Source organism: Asterias amurensis, chromosome 3 (genome assembly GCF_032118995.1).
Source record: "Asterias amurensis chromosome 3, ASM3211899v1".
In the NCBI taxonomy this organism is placed as follows: domain Eukaryota; kingdom Metazoa; phylum Echinodermata; class Asteroidea; order Forcipulatida; family Asteriidae; genus Asterias; species Asterias amurensis.
Window position 1 is genome coordinate 11,380,478 of NC_092650.1, and position 12,852 is coordinate 11,393,329.

The 12,852-nt window shown below is 38.1% G+C and overlaps 1 long non-coding RNA gene across 1 annotated transcript; it reads right to left on the bottom strand.

Moving 5' to 3' along the window:
• Positions 1-507: 507 nt before the first annotated feature.
• Positions 508-12,468, bottom strand: LOC139935329 (uncharacterized). The gene is made up of 5 exons (XR_011785798.1): positions 12,287-12,468; positions 9,022-9,116; positions 8,046-8,118; positions 1,248-1,427; positions 508-609 (listed from the first exon to the last, which is right to left on the bottom strand). It is a non-coding gene; the product is annotated as an uncharacterized lncRNA (long non-coding RNA).
• Positions 12,469-12,852: the final 384 nt, after the last annotated feature.

Genomic DNA, 12,852 nt, shown 5'->3' on the forward strand with positions numbered 1-12,852 from the left:
TTTTAACAGATTTTTGTGATGAACAAGGATAACAGTCACCAGAACAGATTTACAACAGTATGAACTGTTAAATACGCTCTTCCATGTAGAGAGTGGAATTTTTTATTTTTATTTTTTTGCTGACAGGAGTGTGGCTTTTGTTCTATTAAGATCAAACCCCTCTGTTTTTCAAAAAGATTTTCATTTATTATGTGGTTTGGTAATTGCACATGTGCCATTGTTTTCTCATACCCCCTACTTGTATATCATCTTGAAGCTACCTCAGTCTACATTTACACATACAAAACGCAAAGGGTCCAAATCAAAGGCTATCTATAATATGTAACTGTTGTTCGTATTATTTGTGGAGTAAAATATATTGTTCTCCAAAAAAGAAGGAAAAAACACAATTTATATCGACTATATATCGGTATGGATCATTCTTCAGTCCTGTTATAAATGTATTGTTTTATACATGGACCATTGGTCATTGTTGTCATGATAATTCAAATCAGTATTACCTGAACATCCCTCATCGCCAAACAAAATCTGAGCAGAACCTAAACATTTGAAGAGGTTTTCCATCTTCTCATTCTACTATGAGCTTTTCAGGTCATGTCTCTTGTAGACCTGCAAAGAAAACACCAACATTCAGAATTTAGAAAATTACTCAAACCGATTTCAACATTGATAGAAATATGTTATGAAATTCAGATTGGCTTTAATACCTTTCTCATTATGCACTACATGTGAAATCAAAGACTGTGAGATGACAAGCACTGTTACATACACTTCTTCTCTACATCCAAGAGTACAAATAATGGGCACATAATACATGAGGTTTTGGTGTTGACGTTCCCCTTGCACAAAACATTGAGGCAGCTTGCATTGCGGCTTCAAGTTGTCAACAATGGAAAGCAAAAAGGACTGAAATCAGTGCTGCTAAAAAATTTAAGCCTAGCACGCCAGCTATCCATTATAGGATGTTTCAAACTCAAAGTTCCAGGGGTTAAGACCAAGAATTAGGTATTCTGGGAAATAGTTGCACAGTGAAAATATACACCACTGGGAACGACTTCTTCCATGAAGGCAATAAGCTTTTTCCATAATGCAGATTAAATTCATGCATACCTAAAGACACCAATGACTTGCCAAACTTGTGTAGAAGGCAGACGCACAAAGTTGGCTTCAATGTGCCACAACTAGGTCATTTTAATGAAAACGGTTCAACTTAATTAAATCTAGAAGAACAAAAAACTTGAGTGTACCTTGCCATGTGTGTCTTGCGTGATGATGGAAAGGGTTTCACTACAGAAAAGCTTCTTGGCATCAGAAGGCACTAGAAGGCACTTGAGCATCCTGTGCACTAGGCCTTGCTGGGCTGCCTCCCTGCCCATCTTTTCGCAAATCTTCTCGCGCATCTTTGATTGTCTAACTGTCAATGATTCCTGTAAGTAACATAAAGCAATGGGGCTTGAACAAAGAAAAATGTACTGAAGCGGGCCGCTCCAGTAAACTTTTCCTTGTTCAAACCTAAGTTGTTTAAGATCTACCAAGTCAGTTTCCCTTCAGGTTTTCTTACTTGATAAGTAAAATAAAGAGTACATGATGAAAAATCTATGTTGCAATTTTGGGAATCAATGTGGTACCATGGATACCTCAAAGATTGTGCAGTATCGTGCGCCCTTTTAGGCAAGACAAAAAGGACAAGGCTACCGTAACTGATATTGACATGGATTTTTACCCACAAAATGGTACATTAGGTAATCAGTGGCATTGTGGCATTGATGCAATGGCAGAAAACATAAACAAAATTATCATGAAAGTCGAATGAGACTTATTGCATTTAAGGAACTTGCAACTTATGCTATACAGAGTGCTCCTGTCTGAAGCGTCATATTGATGAGTAAATTTAATATAAAAACAATTTCCGCAAAGTGAGCATTTTATGAAGTTTTGGTTGGTAGTCGATATCATGCAGAGTGTGTCATTGGTTTTTCACAATTTTATCTCGACCCAGATGGCAGATTGACCTCAAACTTCTACAAAGAGTCAGTTGTGGTATAATACATTGCCAGCAAAGGTTTTGTTAGTAAAACCAAGTTCTGTAATGATTCTTTAAGTTGCTGGAGTTTATTCAGAAAGCCAACTACTGAAACAAACAATCTTGAAGCAGAATTAAAACAGCTCAACCAAATAAAGCTTTTTAGCGTAGCCTGAAGGCACTGGACACTGTTTATTATTACTCAAAATAACAGTAAGCATAAAACCTTACTTAACATAAACCAATGAGAGCTGTTGATAGTATCAAACATTGTGAGAATAGGTTACCTCCGATGTATTTTTCAAATGTTCAAAGACTTCAGGCCTTGAGAATTTTATTTCTTAAACACACAAATGTGTTCAAACAAGGATTTTTGTCATAATTCCCTTTGCTTTGCTGACCAATTCAGTCAAAATTGTTACAGATTTGCTATAAAGGCATGTGTCAGAATACAACTAGTGAGAACAAAATTACCAAAGGTGTCCAGTGCCTTTAAACATTGAAAACCCAGTGAAACCTAAACAAGTATTAAAAAAAGTCTTATTTATTTAAAATAAATGCAACGAAAAGTAGAAATAGAATTTTTGTTTTCTACAAAATAAAGTGTTAAACATTAAAGATTAATTAAAACAATGTGTTGCTATTTTATTGTTTAACTTGCATCACAATTTCTAACAATTCCTGAAGATCACAGATTTACATAAAACTTACATGATCTAATGATGATGATGGTAGAAAACATACCTTAAAATATTTCTGTCTGAAGTGTCATATTTGATGAGTAATAAATAATCTAATTTCGCGTTTGGAGTTCATCGTTCAGTGAGAGTTTTATTCATTTTTGTTTTGCATAAGATGCAATGCAAAATTTTTAGTCATTTTTGTCACTATTTTCATGTGACTCCGATGGCGGACCGATCTCAAACTTCTACAGGTTTGTCAGTTTATGTTTGTGGTAGATACATAAAGTGCTGACACTGACAACAACTTTTTAGCTAGCAAAACCAATTCTGTAATGTTCCTTTAATTTTTCACAAAAATAAGTCACGATAACAGCCCAGTTCTAAAATATAAGCAAGGTTTATAAAATAGGTCACTAACATACTAATTTTTGTGGTAATATACTATGAAAATAGCTTTTTGGTTGTAGCGCCAGTTTTTGTGTGATTTGCTGCTAGAGGGCAAAACATTGACTAGCTTGGAGTGACAAAGATGTCTGTGTGGCACACGGGCATGACAAAGGTCAACCGGGACGCGCACTTTAATGACTAAAAGTAAAGATCAAACAGACGTTATGTCAACACAAAGAATATATTCAATTGTTCGTGGTTTTTGAATTCGGGTTAGAGTTAAACCTATTTTACCCATGTGATTTACCAAGCCCATGACACGTTGTAGCTATGTACCGTTAGTGGGAACAGGGAACTGATCATTTGCTGCTGTTTTGCATGTGTCTGCGCGAAAGCCAGATGTATTGGACAGTGGTCTACATGTAGGTATTGCGCTTTTCAATGATTATCAGATTAAATGTATTCCAGTGCTGTTGGCATGCTCTAACTTGACTGTCCAGGATCGTAACAATGTTTGCTGGAAAATTTAGTTGCTTGCTGTTTGCTAAGCAATGACCAAATTTGGTCCTTGATGATGAACATACCTTCTCAGATTTGCTTATGTTGATTGTGTTGTGTGGATTCGCATGCTAAATATTGAAAAACAATTATTACCTGCAAAGGGATTGGTTCGTCGATATAAGTGCGAGTCCATGCTGCAATTCATGACCTTTTTAGTGTATCCAAATCAATCAGTTAGCACATCAATGATCTGACACCCCAATGATCTAACCTACGTACCCTAGCCCAACCTAACCCTAGCCCAAACCCATACCCTCCCATACCCTACCCTAACCCTCACCCCACCCTAACACTAAACCTAGCCTTACCACTTAAACCAAGACCTTGACCAAACACTTTAACCAGGTGTCAGAACAAAGATTTTTAACCAAAAGGACACTTTAAAGTCGATTGGATGGACTCAGCAGTGGTAAGCAGATAGTGAGTTATTTATGCATAGTCTGAAGCCAAAAATGCCTCGCTGACTGCCGAGGATCAAAGCTTGGAGCCTGCGTGTAAAAGTGTTACCATTTGGTGTAACTTGTTTAGTTTTTGGTAGCGCCAAATTCTATAGTCTCTTTTTAGTTTGCGGAGAGTTGGTCAAGCAGCCCAGTTCTTTTTAAGTTGTATTTTGGCACCAGCAGTAAAAATATGTCTAGGTTCAGAGAGTTCCTTATTTGGACTTGATATTTGGTTTGGTTTGGGTATTGTGAATGGGCACATTGAGAACATGGTATGTAGGAATGTAGGTGTGGTGAATTTGGGAAGGTTCGGTTGGTAGGGATTTAATGAATGTGGAATAGTATTGACGATGACTCAGGCCGAGTAGGGTCGCATTTATCGGGACAGAAAGGGGCTGAGAGTGGATCCACCCTAATCACCCTGCATTGTATTTTCACAATTTGTAAATTTTCAGTACTGCGATCTTTGCTGGTGGTCTCCCTATGCCATCATGTGATGTGTTCAAGCAAAATGAGTAGTTTTTTTTTTTACACTTGGCATTTTTTTATACATCTGAAAAGAGCATAAGCTATGCTTTACTACTTTGAAGGGCCATGTTCATAGAACCGTTAGTTCAAATAATGTACAAGGAGAAACACAAAGTGGTATGATTAACTGAAACAAAGGGAAAGAGGTTAAAAACTCCTCTTTTTTTTTAGCGCGTACAAACATACAAGAGGCCCCCCACGATTTACTTTGAGTACTGTGCTGAACGCATTTGAAGTTTTTGACACTATTGATAATTACTCAAAATAATTATTCTCATAAAACCTCACTTGGTAACGAGTCATGGGGAGACATTGATAGTATAAAACATTGTGAGAAACGGAATTTGATTTCGAGACCTCAGATTTAGAGTATAAGGCCTCGAAATCAAGCATCTGAAAGCAGATTACTGTGTGACTAGGGTTCTTTTTCTTTCTCGCCACTCTGACAACCGTGTCAAGCTCACATTATTACAGGTTTGTTTTTTATGCATATGTTGAGATACACCAAGTGAGAAAACTGGTTTTTGACAATTACCAATAGTGTCCAATGTCTTTAAAGCCATTGGACACTTTCTACACAGAACAGAAATTTAAAGTTCACAGATTTACAGATAACTTATAAGGCTTACAGAAGTTAATGGTGAAAGAGTCCCTTTGAAATATAATTCCATGAAAAACCTATGTCATGAAAATCTGAAACGTGCGGAAACAAGGGTGGAATTACCTGTTATTGTCTCCCGACACCAATGAGTGACTGAGCCTAATTTTCACAGGTTTGTTATTTTATATATGTAAGTTGTGATACCTGAAGTGCAAGCATTTGAGAATGCATACAAATTTGAAGAAAAAAAATGAATAAATAAAAATCAACAAATGAATTTTTACTTTTGTTACTTTTTGCAAAACGAAAAAATAGAAGACCTATTCTTGATAAATAAACCCCATATACCAGGAGCTCCCAAGAAATTGTATGCGACCCAAACAAATTGCAACAAAGCATGTACACAACTTGAGGCTTTGTTTGTTTCCTCATCTAAATTGCACTGAACTGGTATTCATCGTAATTTCTGTCCATATCAATCTTGCCTTCTCCCATTTGCTATTGTAAAAACAAGAATGTCAGATTGACTGACGTGAATGTCCTTTTTGATAGTGACTAAGTTGTTGCTTGAATTGGTGTTGAAGAATGATCCATGGCCGCAGTGGGGTTTATTGGTAAACGTCTGAAAGTGTAGGTCGACAGAATTTCAATTACCTTCAGGTCGTGATCAGATGTGGACATGATCACAACCCTACCTATACCTAAGCCCTAAAGCAAACCCTAACCTTCAACCTATCAAGTCTGTATGCAGATCCTTAAACTCGTCAAGAAGGCCAGACTACAGTACCGAGAAACCACACACAAAATCCAGATCTTGTGATCCTCAAGAAGTCCCTACCAAAAGACAACCACAGGCAACAATATGTCACCATCTGAGCTCCAACCTCATGAACCAAAACCAACCACATCACGTACATTGTAAGCCGACAAGAGTAACAACACTGTGGTCATATCCTCCCTTGACTATGATCACAAGGTGACTGAGATTCTGTCGACCAAGAAAACCCCATGGTAAATAACTTAATTTTCATAAAACATCAAATTTAATGGCGTTATCTCTTATGAGCTTTTCAGGGCAGCAAGTTAAAACACCAATTAAATTCAACGTTCGGTCTCATTGTTTTTTTACCATTTGAAAGTGATTGTTTTCACAAATTCTTTCATATGAGACACCAGTCAAGCATTTTGGTAAAAATGAGTCTCCGGTACTTTCTTGGGAACTGTCTGAGTATAGTTACATGGCGAAAATGTGATGGTAATGAGTTCCATACATTTTAAGGAGCAGCAGAAAACGAGTAGTGAACCAGTTTAAAGACAGTGCAATATTTGGCCAAGAGGTTCTCTGAGGAAGAGCGTAGAGAACCCACTACAAATGCGGACCTAGAGGATGTCCTGTAGGAGGTTTTTTTGCCTTTTTTGTTCTTCAAAGCTTATCCCCTTTGGCCGTCTACATACTAAAAATGTATCCCACATCCCTGTGCTACAGTCACACACACATTTCCCTGAGTTTCATGACAATTTTGACTTGGCTGAGAAATCACATCTATAGCAGTCTAAACTTTCCAAAGGAAGAGGTAAGTGCTTCCACAGCACATGGGTTTGATGTTTTCATGTGAATTTTTGACGTTTGGACAAAGAAAATTTTGAAATTTATGAAACACTTTGTTGTCGACCGTCGCATGTTAGAACAAGTTATGTATCAATTTAAAGCTTAAGAAACACTCTTTCTCGCCATATTACTTGTGTAAACTTTGTCTTGTGTTCAGTAGTTTGTTATTATTCAAGAAACAACCTGTTGATTTTTCAGTTATTCAAGTACATGTATCTAAATTTGTTATTTTTCATGTAACTATATATAATTATAAAGTTTCTAAACACAATTTTTATTTTTATATGTGAGGCCAGCTTTTCTTAGTAACTTGGATTACAGATTTTCTTGCCAAAACAGCTGAGCGGGCAGCAGGGAAAACATAGACATACATGTACATCACATTTTTTTGTTATCACAAAGACAGTAAACATTTTGCCTTCTGAAATTATCACTGTTTCAAATTACCCAAAATAGCCCCAGTAGAGCCTTTTTTTTAGTCCAAGGCGTGGAAACTGTTTTCCCAATAAAAACCCACATTTTTATGACAAAACTTTCCCCCGATGTCACTTACAGTAGCTCTTTTGTGGGGAGTACTTACCACGACAAGTTTGCCCACTCGTTTTGGTGAAATTTTGAATAACTTTTTGCTCAAAAAATTTACCGTGCGTACAATACAAGCGGCGAGTTGTCAGAGTGTCAAGTTGTTCGAGGTTGGGTTGTCTTACCTATCGAGTTGTCAGTCTGTCTAGTTGTCCGAGAGACGAGTTGTCTGACCTATCGCGATTTTATACTAAAGTTGTTCGATGGATGAATTTTGTGGACTCATGGTCATGCCTATCGGTAAAAAAACACAAACCGACGCGAACATCATCGACGATGTTAATCGAGTGAGCCTAGCTTCAAATTTGTTCTTAAAATTACACCAAAACAACCTTGCACATTTTTCGGCTTAATGAGCTCTCCACAAAAGCATGAACTCCCTTATTACCTACAGATTTGGCAAGTAAAATAGTTGTGTCTTCATAGGCACGCTCTTTAGGGGTGCTGACGTGCATAGAATTGCTCTCTTCACCAACATACACACAAAAGACTCCATCATCTCCAAACAACGCCTCTCATGAGATCTTTGATATTATGTTTTCTGTGGCGATTGCATGGTCCATTTAACCACATTGTGTAAATTACGCGTAAACAATAAAACCACATATTCTCATTGATACAATGCACTGACCCGAGTCTAATCTTCTTCTTGCAAGCTTGAGTGCAGAACCGACCTTGACACAAATAATGATGATCAACCATATCTGCAAACAAAGATTTTGAACATAGATTTAACTGACCTGGATTTTTAACAGATTTTTGTGAAGAGCAAGGATAACAGCATGAACTGATGCCCCCATATATGTGCTCTTCCATGTAGTAGGGTAGTATTTGACTTTCCACAACAACTTGTTGTTGACAGGAGTGTTGCTTTTGTTCTTTTAAGATCAAACCCCTCTGTTTTTCAATAAGATTTTTGTTTTTAAAATGTGGCTTGGTGATAACACAAACTGTGCCATTGTGCTCTCATACCCCCTACTTGTATATCATCTTGAAGCTACATCTTTTTACATTTACACATATACAAAACACATAGGGTCCCAATAAAATGCTATCTATAGTTTGTAAACGGTTGTTCGTATATTTGTTGAGTAAACAAAATGTTGTTTTCAAAAAAGCAGGAAAAAACACAATTTAGGGCCAAGATAAATCTGTGTGGATCATTCTTTAGTAGTGTTAAAACCACGCTTTTTGTACATGGACCAATGGTCATTGTGAACCAGTGTTGTCTGCAGATACCATCGATTACCAACCGTAAGGCAACCATTACTGAAATGCAAGGATTCTAAAAGACAGTGAGACTTATAAATTTGTGCAATTGTATTTCCTGGACGATAGGGTAACCCTCAGTGAGAGTACAAAGAACAGTGTAGTCATGTAAACGTGAGGGGCAAAACATTTTGAGTACAGTGTTTTGTTTTGCTGTCACTCTATAAGCATATGATACAATTCATGGAGACAATACAGCAGAACAAGCTAACCAACACTTAAGTATGTATTCTCCTGTTGCATCTGTACTCATGTTCGTCTAAACTGATGCCTTTTCATAATTTTGTTCTAATATTTCACTAATGGTTAGTTTTCATGATAATTCAAAGCAGTTTTACCTTAACATCCCTTGTGGCCAGACAACATCTGAGCAGAACTCAAACACTATGAGCTCATTCTACTATGAGCTTTTCAGGTCATATTTCTCGTAGACCTGCAAAGAAAACACGAACATTTCAGAATGTAAGAAATTACTCAAACAGTATTCCACATTTATGGAAATATTTTTTTGAAGTTCAGATTGGCTATAATACCTACCTCATTATGCGCTACATGTGAAATCAAAGACTGTGAGTAATGAAATGCACTGTAACCTACACTTCTTCTCTACATCCAGAATTTCAAATGGGCACATATTGCATGAGGTTTTGGTGTTGACGTTCCCCTTGCACAAAACATGGAGGCAACTTGCACTGCAGCTGCAAGTAGTCAACAATGGAAAGCAAAATGACTGAAATCAATGCTGCTAAAAAATTTAACCCTTGCAGGCACGAATGCTGAAAACATTTAAGCGCTTATAAAGTGTGTCATCGGTTTTTCACTATTTTCTCAGGACCCAGATGACCCATTGATCTCAAACTTACGTAAATTGTGGATTACACTGCCAGTACCTGTTTTGTTAGCAAGAAGTTTGGTTGGAGTCATACATGGTAAGCAGCTAGTAATTTTAACTTTCTAATTATGCAAAGATTGAAGCCAACAATGCCTCGCTGACTATTGAGGTTGAAAGGTTGGAGCCTTTGAAACTCCAACTCGACTACCAAGATTGCCTGGTAGCTCAAGGTAGTTCTAATCATAAGTTTAGCAGCAAGGTCTGTGATGCTTTAAGATTTTAAATTTGCATCGCCTTAAAAATTACAAATTACAAATTTTCGTTTTTAGCTGTACACCGTTTACTCAGCACTGTTTACTCAGTATTTTCCCTACGAGTCCTGTAAAAAAGTGTAATTGTTTAATATTGTCGTAACACAGGGGCAAATAGTGAAAACTTCAAAACTTTAGTCCAATCAAATACGATGTAACTTCACACCGGTGTGATTACACGCACCACGCACAGTACAGACGCCGCTGTAAACCAACCGGTATATATACCGGTAGGTTTACAGCGGCGTCTTTTCGGAGCGAATTATGCGACTGCCTTGAGCAAGGCTACAGTTGAGGTATCATACGCGGTTAGTTGACACTGCAACTTGCGTTTCGCTTTGCATTAGGCGTACACAAAATGGACCTGCTCCACTCTTCGTGTGGAGGCATTAATTTGAAATATTATTCTAGAGGGGCGGACATGCATGCATCAATCCACTTCATTATTCTTAATATCAAATTTTTGATTAAAAATATATAAATCAAATTTAGAAGCTGAGGTGTTGTACTTTATCAGTCCACATGTTTATTATTTCTGTACAACCTATATCCCTGTGAAGCAATGGCTCGTTCCATCATGCAGTGTGTGTGTACCGTGTGTGTCAACGTGCTGTAAAACCAACAATTTAGCAGTTTTTAACAAAAGAAAAACACCAAGTTATAAACCTCTATACCAAAACTACAGTTGTCCACCACCTCATTACATTGTCGTCCTAGACCTGCATGTATCTTCAAGTTCCTTTAATTTTAGGAAAATCACTGTTTAAATGCCGATAAATCCCAGGATGATATTTTGATCAAATGTGGTGAGTGTTTTTTGGCATTGAGAAAGCACCGTCTCGAGCACTCGTAAACTTGCACTGGCACACACTGGGTTTTTAACTCTGCCCTCCCATGCTACTAATTACTATTTATAGCAATCGTGCATTACATTATTGCAAAAAAGTCGCGTTGCATAATTGGGAAGAGTAAAGTTGAATAGTGACAGTCAATGTGAAACTATAAGAAAGTAAACAATGTTTACTCCTCATGAAGAGTAATACTAATACACCTATCAATTGTAAGACGCACCACTTGACCCCGGGGAGGATGCGTCACTGTCCACATGCGAGTCGGATTTGTGAGTCCAAAGACCCACACTGATTAAAGAAAATGACACACTTGTTGCAGATTTGGACGGTCCTCCGAACGATTTTTTGACTAACCAACCGCGGAAAACAACGCACATTACCGACGCACATAAAGTCTCTATGACCAACGCAGGCGCAGTGAATACAAAGTAATTCAACCTTACAGCTACGAGAGCGAGTTTCGCGGTTTTGCAAGTGCATGCACCATTTGAGGTGTTCGAGATGGTACCGCTCGATTTTCGAGACGAGCTGGACCCAGCGCACTAGATATTAAAATGCACAGAAAACAGAGTGGGGTCCTAATAACCGCAATTCAAAGCACACCGTGCACATGTGTACACGATGGTGCACAATCTTCAAATTGCTCGATACACAATTGGAACTGCCTGTTCTGCATAGCGCAAGTTATAAACTGCGCAAAAAATTGTTGCCCAAATTTGTTGATTGTGCTCGACCGATGAGCGACAGCGGATGCGTGTTTTGCTGCAAAATAAACGATCGCAATCACGATAGCGGCTAATTAGATCGAGCAAAATACAGGTTGTGGCATTGAAAGGTTGGAATGTCTGCAAATACCAACATCATACGAAGACAGGGAGCTGGAAAGTTGGCTTCATTATTTGATTCTTCACCAAATAAACAAAAAACATCGACGGAACATGGCGTACCTCGACGCACATGTTAAAAATTGTTTGACTGACGACTATTGGATTTTGATGTACCCACCATCACTTTATTGAGAGTAAAGACGCAGACTTGACGCACCCTCCCCAGGGGTCAAGTTGTGCGTCTTACAATTGATAGGTGTACATTTTGATACACCCAGGGCCCAGGTCGGAATTCATCAACAAACAATTAGGCCTATGAACTGAGAAAGTAATAGTCCTATTTTTATAAGTAATAACTCAAAAAGAATGTTTGGAATAAATGGTGGAAAAGTTTCGGTATGGCGCCACCACTTTTTCATTCGAAATAAAATAATATAGTATCTAATTTACCTGATTGATATATCCCTTTTTGTAAAAATGAGTGAAAAGGTGGTGGCGCCATACGGAAAGTTATCCGGGACTACTGCTAAAATACCGGTAACATGTACATTGTCCATGTATATACATACATGTATATGTAAACCACAACGTGAGAGGAGACCGTGGGAAGCTTCGCTTGACTACATAGTAATACTAATGTCATAGTCTGGCCCGTCAATGTGTCATGACCGTAGTTTGGAGGCAGCTTAAAAAGTACACGTATCATGAAAACAGTTCAAGGAAGTGCCAAATGGTTTTACGGAAGTGTATTTTGACAGGGATATTAAAAACCAAAGATATACCTTTTCTCTGTAGAATTTCGAACTGCATCATGCAGACGGTTTTCCTTGCAGCTGACACTTGCGGTTTTACGAAGACGGCTTATTTTTAAATCCCGATTAAGGTTTTCAGCCCAACTGCCGTTACCCAGTGGTGTAACCATCATGCGCACACGAAGTAAATACATGAATGGAGACTGGGATCCGACTACCGTGTTTCCCGCCGCTGCGCCGAAGCTTCACTGTTGTTCAACGTGGGAAACTTTAGACTATCTGCCAATCACCAAGAGAGGGCGCTCTCCACCTCGTAATGTCAGAGCCGTAAAAATAAATGTCAACAACTTAGGAAAAGGAGAAGCATGAGTGACGGCCACTGGCAGCAAATACCTTGTGTTTTGCGTGTTTTTGATTTTGTATTTAGATTTAGCCAAATTGTATTTTGTTTCTCATAACACAATGCCCTATCCAGTCAGTATAATGGAGATCAATGGGTGTCAGTGTATACACGCGCACATGTTACACGCACGCACTCAAAATGTATACATTTTTAGCGCGCGAACGTGAATTGCGCAAAGTTGCAATGAAACTTA